We start from the raw sequence: 13379 nt of genomic DNA, 5'->3' as shown, positions 1-13379 counted from the left end.
TCTCCAGCCCATTTATTGTTTTGATTTGACTCAAATAACCTTTCCTTGTTATTGTAATCGACTTGCTAATGCATCTTCTCAATCGTGTGGGCAGGTACACAGAACTTTATATGCATGAATAATATAAGTTGATGTAGCAATATATTTTCTTTGTTTTCACATTTACCCATACAGCACAAATCCTAATAAAACTAGACTGGAATATATTACAAATTCATTTGGTTAGGATTCAGTTTCTGAGTGAGCGAATAAATATATATGATTTAAATTAAGAGTGTGCCGTCCATTACTTACATGTCACCTCTTCTACTTTATTTTGGCTTCTGCACTTATGATGTTTTATTAACATTTTGAAGTTGTAAACATGAGGAGAGTGGAAGTCATATCATGAAGTTGAAGCTGGGGGAATTGGAAAGTCCTGACAGGAACTGTAGAGAAACTTGTTTTCAGATGCATTAACTGAGAATATGTCGATAATGTTCCCAGCATCCCGCTCTTCATAGTTCCCATTGATGGTTCAGTCCAGCGAACTATAAGGAGTGGTCAGTGGGCTCCTTGTTCGAATATATAGTTAGCACTGGTTTAACAGCCCAAGTCTCAGCTTTATGACACATTTATAAAGCTTACTTCTCTGGAGGTAGGGCAAAATAATCTACACTTTAAATTAGGGTTCTTTGTGACAGGGTCTTTTTCTGTGGCATGGACTGACCTGGAACTCAATATGTAGTCCAGGGTGGCATCAAACACATAATGATTGTCCTCCCTGAGCCTCTCGAATGCTGCAATTACAGAACTGAGCCACCACACATGCTTCAGATTAACCCCTTCTACTATCTCTTATCCAATTAAGTTGGTATCAACTTAGTTCCAGTTCCATAGGAAAAGAGCCTTTGATTGGGTAACTTTAATCACAACAGGGGATTTATTGAGGAAGTATTTTCAGAAGAACTTAGGAAGTTGATGGTAAAATGAGACAAGGAAGAGGAAGAAGTCGATCATTGGTCTCATGAACTGAAAACTTCGCCTTGCGCTATCCTCTGTGGGATCAGCCTCTGGAGTTATTGCACTTTGAGGCAATGCGTGCAGTATTCAGCACCTCCGTTTTAGCCAGTCCTATGGAGGTGGGGGTGGGTCAATAGTACTGCAGACCTTCTCCGGCAAGTCCATTCTTGTTAGCAGAGGATAATTTCCTCAGAAACTGGAGATAGTGGTTTGATGAATGGGGCATGAGATCAACACCCATCTGCTCTGGTATTTGTTAGATCAGTCTGCCTCACACATTCCATTAACTCCAGCCATAAGATCCTGAGACCAGAATTCCAGAGGAAAAGGAACTGCTTACTAGGTGGGTTGCTGAGATAGATCCCAGCCCTCTCTTCTATGGTTGGTGTGAATGCTGTAGCCGACACTTGCCAAGTCCTTTCTTTGATATCCCTGGCTTGTGTAGGCGGCCCATCTTTTGAACTGGTGCAGCATCTATTCTCTAAGCACACGCACTCTTGGTTTCCTTGTCTTTTAGAAGTAGGTCATTATATTTGCTTATTCATAGGCATGAATAGCAAGTGTTCCAGACATTATGTAACCTTGTGTTTCATACATCCATAAGTACTAGGCATTTCCAGTTTATCTTCCTGGTAATCTCTGTTGTGTGCTCACATCAGGAGGCCAGTGTGACTATGAGGCATTCATTCCTGCCACTTCTACGGTATCATTTGTGTAGGAAAGATCCTGATCGTCAGAACCTTAAATATGTTGGATGGCAAGAACACATTCAAGTGAGTCACTGGAAGGCGAGTGAGAATTTTCCTACACTTCTACTGCTTGATTCCTACATGAAGATGTTCTATTCACTGGGACTGCATTAAGTGATGAATAATTCTTTGTGGGGAACAATTACAAAATGCTGGTGGACAAAGCCATCCTTCTGAGAGCGAGCCTATTTTCATACCAGTAGCTCAAGTGCATCTCAGAGGCCATTTAGTGCCTCAGTTTGAACAGTGGCTTCATGGTACTATAGAAGACTGTAGAAGGATGTATTCTGTGTTTTCATGCCATGCCTTCTTGCCTTGAAGTGGTTGACTATCAGGTAGAGTTCCATAGCTATAAGCAAGGCATTCTGCAAGCCATGAGGCAGCACTGCTACGTGATAATCTGTGGCGGATAAAGGCCCTGGTTAATTTTTGTCAACTTGACAGAGTAGAGTCACTTGGGAAGAGGGAACCTAGATTCAGAGATTGCTTTTATCAATTGGCCTATGGGCATGGTGGTCGTGGCATCTTCTAAATTGCTAAGTGATGAAGAAGGCCCTGTTCTACTGTGGGCAGTGTTATCCCGACTCTGGCAGGCCAAGGCTGCGTAAGAAAAATAGCTGAGTAAACCATGTAGAGCAAGCCAGTGAACAGACACCTATCATGGCCTCTGCTCCAGTCTCTGCCTTCGTGTTTCTGTCTTGAGCTCCTCCCCTACACAGTTGTTGACTACAGACTGTAAGCCAAAGTAAACTTAATTTGGTTTTGGTCAGTGCTCTGTTGTTTTGTCTCTCTGTCTCTCTGTCTCTCTGTCTCTCTGTCTCTCTATCTCTCTCTGTCTCTCTCTGTCTCTATCTCTGTCTCTCTCCTTCTCTTTCTTTCTCTCTCTCCCCATCACTCTCTCTTCCAGTGCAAAAGAATATAAATTGATACCAAAGAATGATAGGTTGCTGGGACAGACCTACCTTGTTGTTTTGGAGAGGATTGTGGAAGCATTTAAAACCAGGTAGGGCTCAGAAGCGTCCTTTTTAAAATGGGAATTGGCAAGACAAGAATTGAGAGACAGGCAGGCGATGGAGCCTCACATGGCTTGTGACATCTTTAAGAGATCCCTTCTTAGATTCTATCGGGGATTTTCTATAATAAATATGAATTGAGACTCTGTGGAATAAAATACTTGCTGAAAAAAATCGGCTGTGATTAATATGGATTAGCATGGATTAATTATAGGATTACATGTACAAAGGGATGCCTTCTTTCCGAGGGCCAGCATGGGCTGTGTCCCAGTGTGGGGCTAGGACTGCATACCAAGTTGACAGAAGAACTTGGCGAATATTGGGTGAGAGTTCCCCACATGAAGGGGTCATGGAGAGAAACCGAGCTTGAGCTCTGCCTCACTGAACTGAAGCTTGCATGAAGAGACGCCATTGGTGAAAGTGTAACCTTAGTTGCAGTGGAGACTCAGAACATTAGAGATTCAGGACTGCAGGACAGACAAGGACAGCAGCAGCTGTGAAGGCCGTTGGCCTGAGCACGGGAGGAGGATTACACGTGCTGTGGATGGTGGAGCTGGGTAAGTGGCTCTGAAGATCTTGCACGAGACCCAGCATCAGAAACTGAGTTATTAACATGGCTACATTTTGCTTTTGCTTTAATTTGATCTGTAACTATAGTCCGGCTCTTTACTTTTACAATAAAAAAAGATAATTTATTTTGGATTTATCAGAAACTCACAGCTAAGAGACTCTGTGTATTCCAAAGAGACACTGACATTTTCAAAGTGTTTTGTATGTTTATTTAAAGACCATAGAACTTTTAATGTTATTTTTTGGGGGAATTTTAAAATTATTTTATTTATTTACATTTCAAATGTTGTCCCCCTTCCCAGTCTCCCCTCCGCAAATCTCCCCTCACCATTACCCCGCCACTTTGCCTCTAAGAGGATGCTCCCCCACCAACCATCCACTCCAGTCTCACACCTATAGCATCCCCTTCTCTGGGGCAACAAACCTCCATAGAACAAGCACCTCACCTCCCATTGATATCAGATAAGGCAGGTCTCTGCTACTTATTATTGATAGCCATGGACCATTCCACGTGTACTCTTTGGTTGGTGGTTTAGTCCCTGGGAGTTCTGAGGGGCCCGGTTAGTTGATACTATTCTTCCTATGGGGCTGCCAGCTCCTTCAGTTCTCCCCCTAACTCTTCCACTGGGTCCCCAGGCTCAGTCCAATGGTTGGCTGTGAGTATCTACATCGGTCTCAGTCAGCTGCTGGTAAAGCTTCTCAGGACAGCCATGCCAGGCTTCTGTCTGCAAGCATTTCTTGGCATCAGCAATAGTGTTGGAGTTTGGTGTCTGCAGATGGGATGGATCCCAGGGTGGGGTGGTCTCTGGATGGCCTTTTCTTCAGTCTCTGCTCCATTTTGCATGGGAACAATTCTGGATTAAAAAAACTGAGAGGGGTGAGTGGCCCATCTCTCCACTGGGGGCCATGTCTATCTACTGGATATGGTTTCTTCAAGTTCTATCTCCCTGCTGTTGGGTATTTCAGCTAATGTCATCCCCACTGGATCCTCAGAGCCTCTCATATCCCTGGCATCTGGGCTGTTCTAGTGGTTCTCCAACCCCCCGTTCCACAACCCCATGCCCACCCCCACTGTTACTTATTTCTATTCATTCTCCTGCCCTCTGGACTTCTCTCCTGTCTCTTTCCATACCTGGTCCTATCCCCCTTTTCCCCGTCCCCTCTCCTCTCCCACCCAGGTCCCTCCCTCCCTCTGCCTCCTGTGATTATTTTGTTCCCCTTCCTAAGTGGGATTGAAGCACCCATACTTTGGCCTTCCTCCTTGCTAAGCTTCATATAAACTGTGAGTTTTATTATGGGTATTCTGAGCTTTTGGGCTAATATCCACTTATCAGTGAGTCCATATCATGTGTGTCTTTTTGGGTCTGGGTTACCTCACTCAGGATGACGTTTTCTAGTTCCATCCACTTGCCTATGAATTTTAGCAAGCCATTGCTTTTAATAGTTGAGTAGTACTCCATTGTTTAAATGTACCACACTGTCTGTATCCATTCCTCTGTTGAGGGACATCTGGGTTGTTTCCAGCTTCTAGGTATTATAAAGAAGGCTGCTATGAACATAGTGGAGCACACGTTCTTGTCATATGTTGGAGCATCTTTTGGTTACATGACTGGGAGTGGTATTGGGTCATCAGGTAGAATTATTTCCAGTTTTCTGAGGAACCTCCAGACTGATTTCCAGAATGGTTGCACCAGCTTGCAGTCCCACCAACAATGGAGGAGTGTTCCTCTTTCTCCACATCCTCATCAGCATCTGCTGTCACCTGGGCTTTTGATCTCAGCCATTCTGATTAGTGGGGTCTTAGGGCCATTTTGATTTATATTTCCCTGATGACTAAGGATGTTGAACATTTCGTTAGGTGCTTCTTGGCCATTCAAGATTCCTCAGTTGAGAATTCTTTGTTTAGCTCCATACCACATTTTAAAATTGGGTTATTTGATTTTCTGGGGTCTAACTTCTTGAGTTCTTTTATATTTTGGATATTAACCCTCTATTGAATGTAGGATTGGTAAAGATCTTTTCCCAATCTGTTGGTTGCCATTTTGTCATATTGACAGTGTCTTTTGCCTTACAGAAGCTTTTCAGTTTAATGAGGTCCTATTTGTTGATTGTTGTTTGATCTTACAGCATAAGCCGTTGGTATTCTGTTCAGGAAAATTTCTCCTGTGTCTATGTGTTTGAGGCTCTTTTCCACTTTCTCTTCTACTAGATTCAGCATATCTGGTTATATGTGGAGGTCTGTGATCCACTTGGTCTTGACCTTTGTACAAGGAGATAAAAATAAATCAATTTGCATTCTTCTATATGCAGACCTTCAGTTGAACCAGCACCATTTCTTGAAATTCTGTTTTTTCCCCCCACTGGGTGGTTTTGGCTTCTTTGTCAAACATCTAGTGAACTTGGATGTGTAGTTTTATTTTTGGGTCTTCAATTCTATTCCATTGATCTACATGCCTGTCTTTGTATCAATACTATGCGGTTTTTATCACTATTGCAATGTAGTGCAGCCTGAGATCAGGGATGGTGATTCCCCAGAAGCTCTTTTATTGTTGAGAATAGTTTTTGATATCCTGGGGTTTTTATTATTCCAGTTTAAGTTTTGAATTGTTCTATCTCTGTGAAGAATTGAGTTGGAATTTTGATGGGGATTGCATTGAATCTATAGATTGCTTTTGGTAAGATGGCCATTTTTACCATGTTAATTCTGTCAATCCATGAGCATGGGAAATCTTTTCATCTTCTGAGATCTTCTTCTATTTCTTTCTTCAGATACTTGAAGTTCTTGTCATACAGATCTTTCACTTGCTTGGTTAGAGACACACCAAGGTGTTTTATATTATTTGTGTTTACTGTGAAGGATGTTGTTTTCCTAATTTCTTTTTTTTTTTTTTTTTTTTTTGGAGCTGGGGACCGAACCCAGGGCCTTGCGTTTGCTTGGCAAGCGCTCTACCACTGAGCTAAATCCCCAACCCCAACACAGTCATGTAAAAGGAAGTGGGCATTGGTGACCCCATGCTCACTTATGTGATTCCCTTATATAAATTGTTCTAATATGCAAATGAACACCAACACTGTTTCCTGCCCTTTCAAAGGCTTCAATGTGGGCACACTATTTGAAACTGCTTAAAACTCTATGAGATGAAAAAACTCAGTGGTTAGATTGATTTGTTGTTGAGTCAGGCCTTTTGTAGATTATCCAAGACTTTAAGACACGATGAGCACTGGTGCTGGCAACCAGGTCTTAGTCCACAAGAACTGGCACTCAGGAACACATTCTCTTTTTTTCTCTTCAAAATAAAATGTATGGCTTCGGCCCCGGGTGTAAGCTCAGCTTTAAGTAAGTGAGCCTTTCCATCCTCTTTTCAGATGCGATATTTAAAGAAGGTAGTCTCTATGCTTTTCCTAATCACTGATCAAGTTAAACCACCAGACAGCTAACACATGTGCTACATCGTCTTATTTATGTGTGATTCACCTTGCATTATGCAGCGAGCATAGCTTTAAGATTGGTCACTAATGCATGGAAAAAACAATAAGGAAATCCTCCTTATTGGAGAATTTGTCCCTTCGTCTACTTGGTACTCTATTATACAAACACTCTGGCTGTGAACATTATTTCACGATTTATTGTCTCGGAGTATATTGTAAAGCCAAGGAGATTGTTTCCTCTTTGAGATAATTTAAATGATGTGTTCTCCCATCGTCATTGAGACTCAACCCAAATTTGTTGATTGTCTGTAACAGCATCATATTGTTTATAGTTCGTATAATTTGCTTGCTACACATAATTTTGAATTTATTCCTTTTCCATTTCATCTCAGTAGCCTTTGTTGAAGATCGCTGCAAATCCTCATTATTATTTGTGATGGCTCATCTTTATCGTCAGCCATACTGGATTTGGACTCATCTAGATGAGCTAGGCACACGTGTGTGTGTGTGTGTGTGTGTGTGTGTGTGTGTGTGTTGTGTGTGTGTTACACTGATGCCCTCCAGAACTCTCTTTACCATGAGCACTCATAAATCATTCTTCCTTTAAGTTATTGGGATTTTGGTCACAGTGCTGGCACAAAGGTAACAATAGATTATTTTAACCAGATTTTTGATCTACAAGTAAATTTGGTAAATAAACTATTGCTAACTACATCAATGGGCTATGGAGTAACACAACATAGACTCATTGGAATACCTTAATTTTTAAATACTTGATCAAAAAACTTAATTATTTTGGCACCATATTTGAAACTCATCTGTTTTGTAACTTATTTTTTTTTAATTACTGAACTAAATAAAAAATCTGAATAGAAAACACGGCAGGCACTTACCCCATCCCCTGGCCTATACATGTGATGTATGAAAGCCTTAATTTTCATTTCATTTCTTTCTGTTTCCAAATATAATTGAGAAATTATATTTTCTGTTTATCTCCTTTTTAAAAAATATGGATGTGTCTGGTCCTAACACTTAGTTCAAGAGTAATTATTTTTCAGTTCAAAGCTACGATTTAATCTGTTTTTTATTATGAGATGAGTAAAATTTCCCAGGCAGTGTATTTATTAAGGAACTTAATGTGCTTCATTGACTGCTGGGATGAGATTCAATAGTTAATTTATTCCTTTTGAGCAATTGCATGTGTCCAGCCTTTGGGGTTTGCCCTGAAATGCCCCTCTAGGAAAGGATGATGTGGGATGGCTTTGCGCTATTTGGATCTACAGAGCCGAAGTTTCACTTTGACTGGAAAGAGTTCCCTGAGCAAAGGCTGTTTGCTTGCTCTCCGGTGGTGAGAAGTCCCTGAATAAGAGGGATATTCTTTTCCTCCGAAAAATTTCCTGAGAAGAATGTTAAAGTGTGGAATGCTTTAAAATTTTTGGTGGAAGAGTAAATTGGTTCTACTGAAGACCTCTCTACAGGGAAAGATATAGATATATAGATATAGATATAGATATAGATATAGATATATGTGTGTACGTATGTATGTATGGTATATACTGTATATACAAAGTGCATATACAAAAATAAACAGACAGAAGTAGATGCTGTGGGTTTATCTCTCCAGCAGGATGCATGGAACGAACATTTTCAATTGCAATATACTGATTTAGCTATAAAAATTCTTTATCTGTATATCTTAGACTTTCCCTCCTGCTACTCCTATTGGATACAAAGGCATGTGCTAGAACGGATGCAGCTGGTGTTAATTGTGAGGCCTATCAGGCTTCTAACCACGCATTCATTATTTAAATGTGCCCTAACATCCTGTCAGAAATAAAGGTCATCAAGTCACTTGTGTAACCTGATGGCTGTTCTGTGAGCATCTTTGTCCCTTTCTCTTGGTACAATCACCTGATTAGGATCCTGGTCTTACACATCTGTAGAATTTTCACTGAATGCCACAATTGTAGCTCAGCTTTTGCTAACGTTTTGTGGTGAATATAAGCTACTGCTCCTGCTAATCCATGAGAGATCACAGCAGTGGTGTTCCCAGCCTACCTATGTCTACACTAAACACATTAGTATTTGCTCTATTGAAGACTTCAGATTCAAGCTTAGATTCTAATGGGCTTGGATTAAATAGAAAGTTGGGTTAATGTAGCTGAAAACAAAACACAACGCACAGTGAAGCCTTGGTCCTCAAGTTTGACAAAGTTAGAGCCTGCAGCAGGAGACCTGGGCTTGTGCCAGTGTGTGAGGCTTCCACTGACCTCTGCTGTGTCACTCAGAGTGCTGAGTGTCAGTTCTCTGACCTGCACCTCAGACCTGAGAATTTCCTAACATTGGGTGCCCGGGAAGAGGAACTGTGAAAAAGTTTTTGTAAACTGTCATCTGTGTATGAAGAATATTAATAATTATATAATGCCATAATTTATACCTTATAAGATATTCTGATCAAATTTGGGAGAGCAACTGACCAGATTTATTTCTTCCAAAGGTGTCCTGGGTACGTACAGCAGTAAATAAGTAATGAGGATAATAAATAAACCCAGGAATTAAGTATTTATGTATAATACTTTACAACTTCGTTTGGTGGAGCATCTTTCATGCCAACTATCTCCCCAAACAGATTACCTTCAATAAAGACTTACAGCGAGAAGCGATAAATACCAGCAGGGAGACAGACATGGAGATAAACAGGCTGGGGAAAATGCAGCTCAGCTAAATTCTGTGAAGAAATGAAGAATTTAGGGGTGAAGAGACCCGAGAGAGACGCCACAATAGGCAGACAGTATTGAAGATCAAGGTCTCACACTCAATTTTCTCAGCGAAAGGCCTCAGGCACAAAATACCAAGGTCTGGAAGCTCTGCCGGGGTCATCTCACAGGAAGCAGGCCTTGCCTGTGAGGAAAGAAAAGGGATGGTAAGTCTGAGAGAGGAAGTTCAACTTCCCAGCAGTTGCAGGTCAGGGAATGTCTGTTGTACATAGTTCCTTTTGATCTGGATGGGCTACCTGCGGTCCTCTCAGAAAGCACCAGTGACGGTGGGGAAGTGACCCAGTCTGGAGTACTGCCTCTACCAGTGGACAGATTCCTCCAATCCAATGGAGTAAACTGAGATCCAAACTTTCCATGTTTGCCTTTAGCCCAGCCAGGTGAGACAGCACGCAGGAGCCATTTCTTCTGTTCGTTTGCCCTTGGGAGCCCTGTGAACGACGTGAACTCTTTGAACTATTCGTTGTGTGTTTTGTGCTTGTGAGCTTAAAGCACTAGGTGGATGCGGACAGGAAGGAGAGGAAAACGATACCAACTGCAATGCATCTTTAGAGAAGTCTATGCTGCTCCTACTTTCGATCCCTCCCACATCCCATTTTAATCTTCTCTGATGGGTCCCATCACAGGGATCTGTGAGGAAAAGCCAAAAGAGAGCATTCATAAAGTTTCTTAAGGTGTATAATTTTAAATTAAGTTTGCTTTTATGAAACTATGAAATAGCTAAGAACTTATTATTACCTTTGGGCTTTAGTTGAGGTACCCTTCTTCTGAATAAGTGAGAAGAAGCTCACTCTCATGAGTGGATTCACTCATGCTTTTATGTGTACGGTTTCACTTTCCCAGTTACGCATGGCCAACGATAGTCTAAACACATTAAGTAAATGATCCCCAAACTGACAGTTCCTAAGTTTTCAGTTGTCCATCATCTGACTAGCATAATGGAAATTAGGCCTTTGCTTTGTCTCTCTTTGTTAATTAACCTGTTGTCCAGAGTATACACACTGTATATACTACTCACCCGTTAGCCAGTTGGTATCTCAGTTATCAGATGTGCATTCTTTCTAAGTAGCTCTTTTTAAAGTAGCTCTTTTCTTGTCACCTAACGTCATAATATCACATGACTATGACAGTCACCTGACCATGCTTCATCATTCTTCTTCACAAGAACAGGGTGAGCTCAACACAGCGAGTTAAAGGTGATGAAGAGAAACCAACCACATGTACGCAGCTTTAATTATAGTATATGATTGTAATTTTTCTGTTTTATTATTTTTCTTGTTAGTTTATCATTGTGCCTAACTTAAAAATTAGACATTATAGTGGGCAAGCAGAAGGAAAAAACCCCATTGTACATATGCATTTCAAGCATGTATGTGAGGTTTTGGACTATGTCCTCTATGGTTAATAAGAACTTCTGTGTTTGAATTTCTCAATATTCTAAGAGAATATTGTATTTTCTTTTTCTTCATTTAATTGACTGGGTGTTAGTTTTTTTATACATATATCAAACTATTTTTTCTATCTTAATTTTACATAACATTGCTATACACAATTGTATCAAGTCATAACAGATTATAGTTCAGGCCGTCATGTATTTAAGTGCTCTGATATGTACACTTCAACTAACTTTGAGCTTTAGAGTTTAAGGTAGTTCTGTTGTATAAAAAAGGAAGTGAGTGGCATATATAAATAAACTAAGGTAATAAAGCAGTTTATTTGTCTGTTTGTTGGATTTTTGGTGACAGATCAGTTGCTCTCATTTGTAGCTTTCAATCCTTGTGTTCATCAACTTGTGTGATGCAAAACACTGGATGGTGCACACAAGACAGTGTCATTGCCTTTAAGGGAGTTTCTGTAAGCCTAAGTGGTGCACACAAGACAAAGTCATTGCCTTTAAGGAAGTTTCTGTAAGCCTAACTGGTGCACACAAGACAAAGTCATTGCCTTTAAGGGAGTTTCTGTAAGTCTAACTGGTGCACACAAGACAAAGTCATTGCCTTTAAGGGAGTTTCTGTAAGTCTAACTGGTGTACACAAGACAATGTCATTGCCTTTAAAAAAGCTTCTGTGAAGCCTAAAATTGTTCTGGTTTGGCAAAAGGAGACTGGAGGAATGATTTAGGAAAGGTTAAGGGCATACTGGACTCATAAAGATTGCCAGAAGATAAAGCTTTTAATAATCATCAGCACATGTATATATGTGTGTGTGTTTGTGATAGTGTGGTATATACACACATAAATAATGTATATGCATGTATGTATATATGCAGACTTATTTATTTGGTATGTGTGTATATTTGTAAGCGTGTGTTCATGTATGTAAGCTATATTTGCATATACACATATATAAAGTCGTGTTTATATGCAGATTTATTTATTTATTTTTGTGTGTGTACATATTTGTGTGTGCATGTGTGTGTGCATGCAATATATATATGCAGATTTATTTATTTTGGTGTGTGTGGGTGTATATTTATGTATGTATGCGTGTGTGTGTATTTGTGTGGTGTGTGTATGCGTGTGTGTGTTTGTTCTTTTTGTAGGTCAGTGGACAATTGTCAGGACTGGCTATCTTCTAGCATGTGGGTCCTGGGACTACAATCAGATCATTAGTTTTGGTAGCAGACATTTACCTGCTTAGTCATCCTACCCATCCCACCCTCTTAAAAGGCATTATATTTTTTATAAAATAGTTTGCATTAGAGGCATAACTGTACCATGGAAACTTCTTAGAGCAACCACTTGAACACCCTTTTATATTTGATTTGAAAATACATTCCCTGCGTTTTCATCAGTCTTAGCTTCCTTAGACCATCGAGGAGAGTACTAAATTGAGTGTGTTTCTTTGACTCCAACTGATTGAACTTGGGGAAAGTAAAGAGTAGAGAGAAGTAAGCAGGTTTAAAGAAAGTTTATGCTTAAAAGAAGCTTATGCAGTTTGAGACAATTAACTCAAATAATTTCAAGAATGTACCCTCAAACAAGAGTTATTATGCTTTCCTTTCCCCGAAAAGTTTTCATTGGGGTTGGTTTGGACTGCAGGCAAACCACTTCTGTCTAGTGAAAGATGACCTTACAGACTCAGTGAAGCCTTACTCCACCATTTTATATTAGGCTATGGGCAGAGCGACAGCGTCAAGATGACTTGGACTTGGTGGGCACACATGAAAGTTAAAGAAGACCACAGATGGGTTAAGATGCAACACAATGGGGGAGTATTTTAGATAAGCCTATTAAAGATCACCAAAAGGTTTATATACAGATGATGATATGATAAGAGACAGAATATTAAAAAAAAAACAAAAAATCAGTACAGAGGAGTTAAGAGCACAAAAAGATTTCACTGCTGCTCCGGATAAGAATAAGAAGTGTTAGCCAAATTGTCCCCTTGAAGGCAGGCATCCAGCCTACTTTGGTAAGGTTCAACTCCAGTATCTATAACACGGTAGCCACATACTAGCTTTCCCTATTCAGACAAAAGCAACCAAATAAATATCAGGAGTGAATACCTTGTTAAGAGGGAGTAACGACCTCCTTCCCCTCTTTCCTCTTCCTCCTCTTCCTCACCCTTCTTCCAATCTTTTTTTTCTTCCTTGAGTTCCATGACAGAGCTGTCTTACAAAAACTTCCTTGACTTCCCAGTTGTCTTCTATCTGGACCCGAACTGTATCCTACATCAATAGACATTTCTATTGGGTGTAGTTTTGATGAGTTCACAGATTCAGGAGGTATGCTGTAAGGGAGAGAATGATGTGAAATCATTTCAGTAAAAATGTTTCCCAGAAAAAGCAAGAAATAGTCTGGAATCTGCTACTGGACATAACTTTTTACATTAACTATATGT

The sequence above is a fragment of the Rattus norvegicus genome, chromosome 15 (genome assembly GCF_036323735.1).
Source record: "Rattus norvegicus strain BN/NHsdMcwi chromosome 15, GRCr8, whole genome shotgun sequence".
NCBI lineage: Eukaryota > Metazoa > Chordata > Mammalia > Rodentia > Muridae > Rattus > Rattus norvegicus.
Note: the sequence above shows the minus strand (reverse complement) of the source record.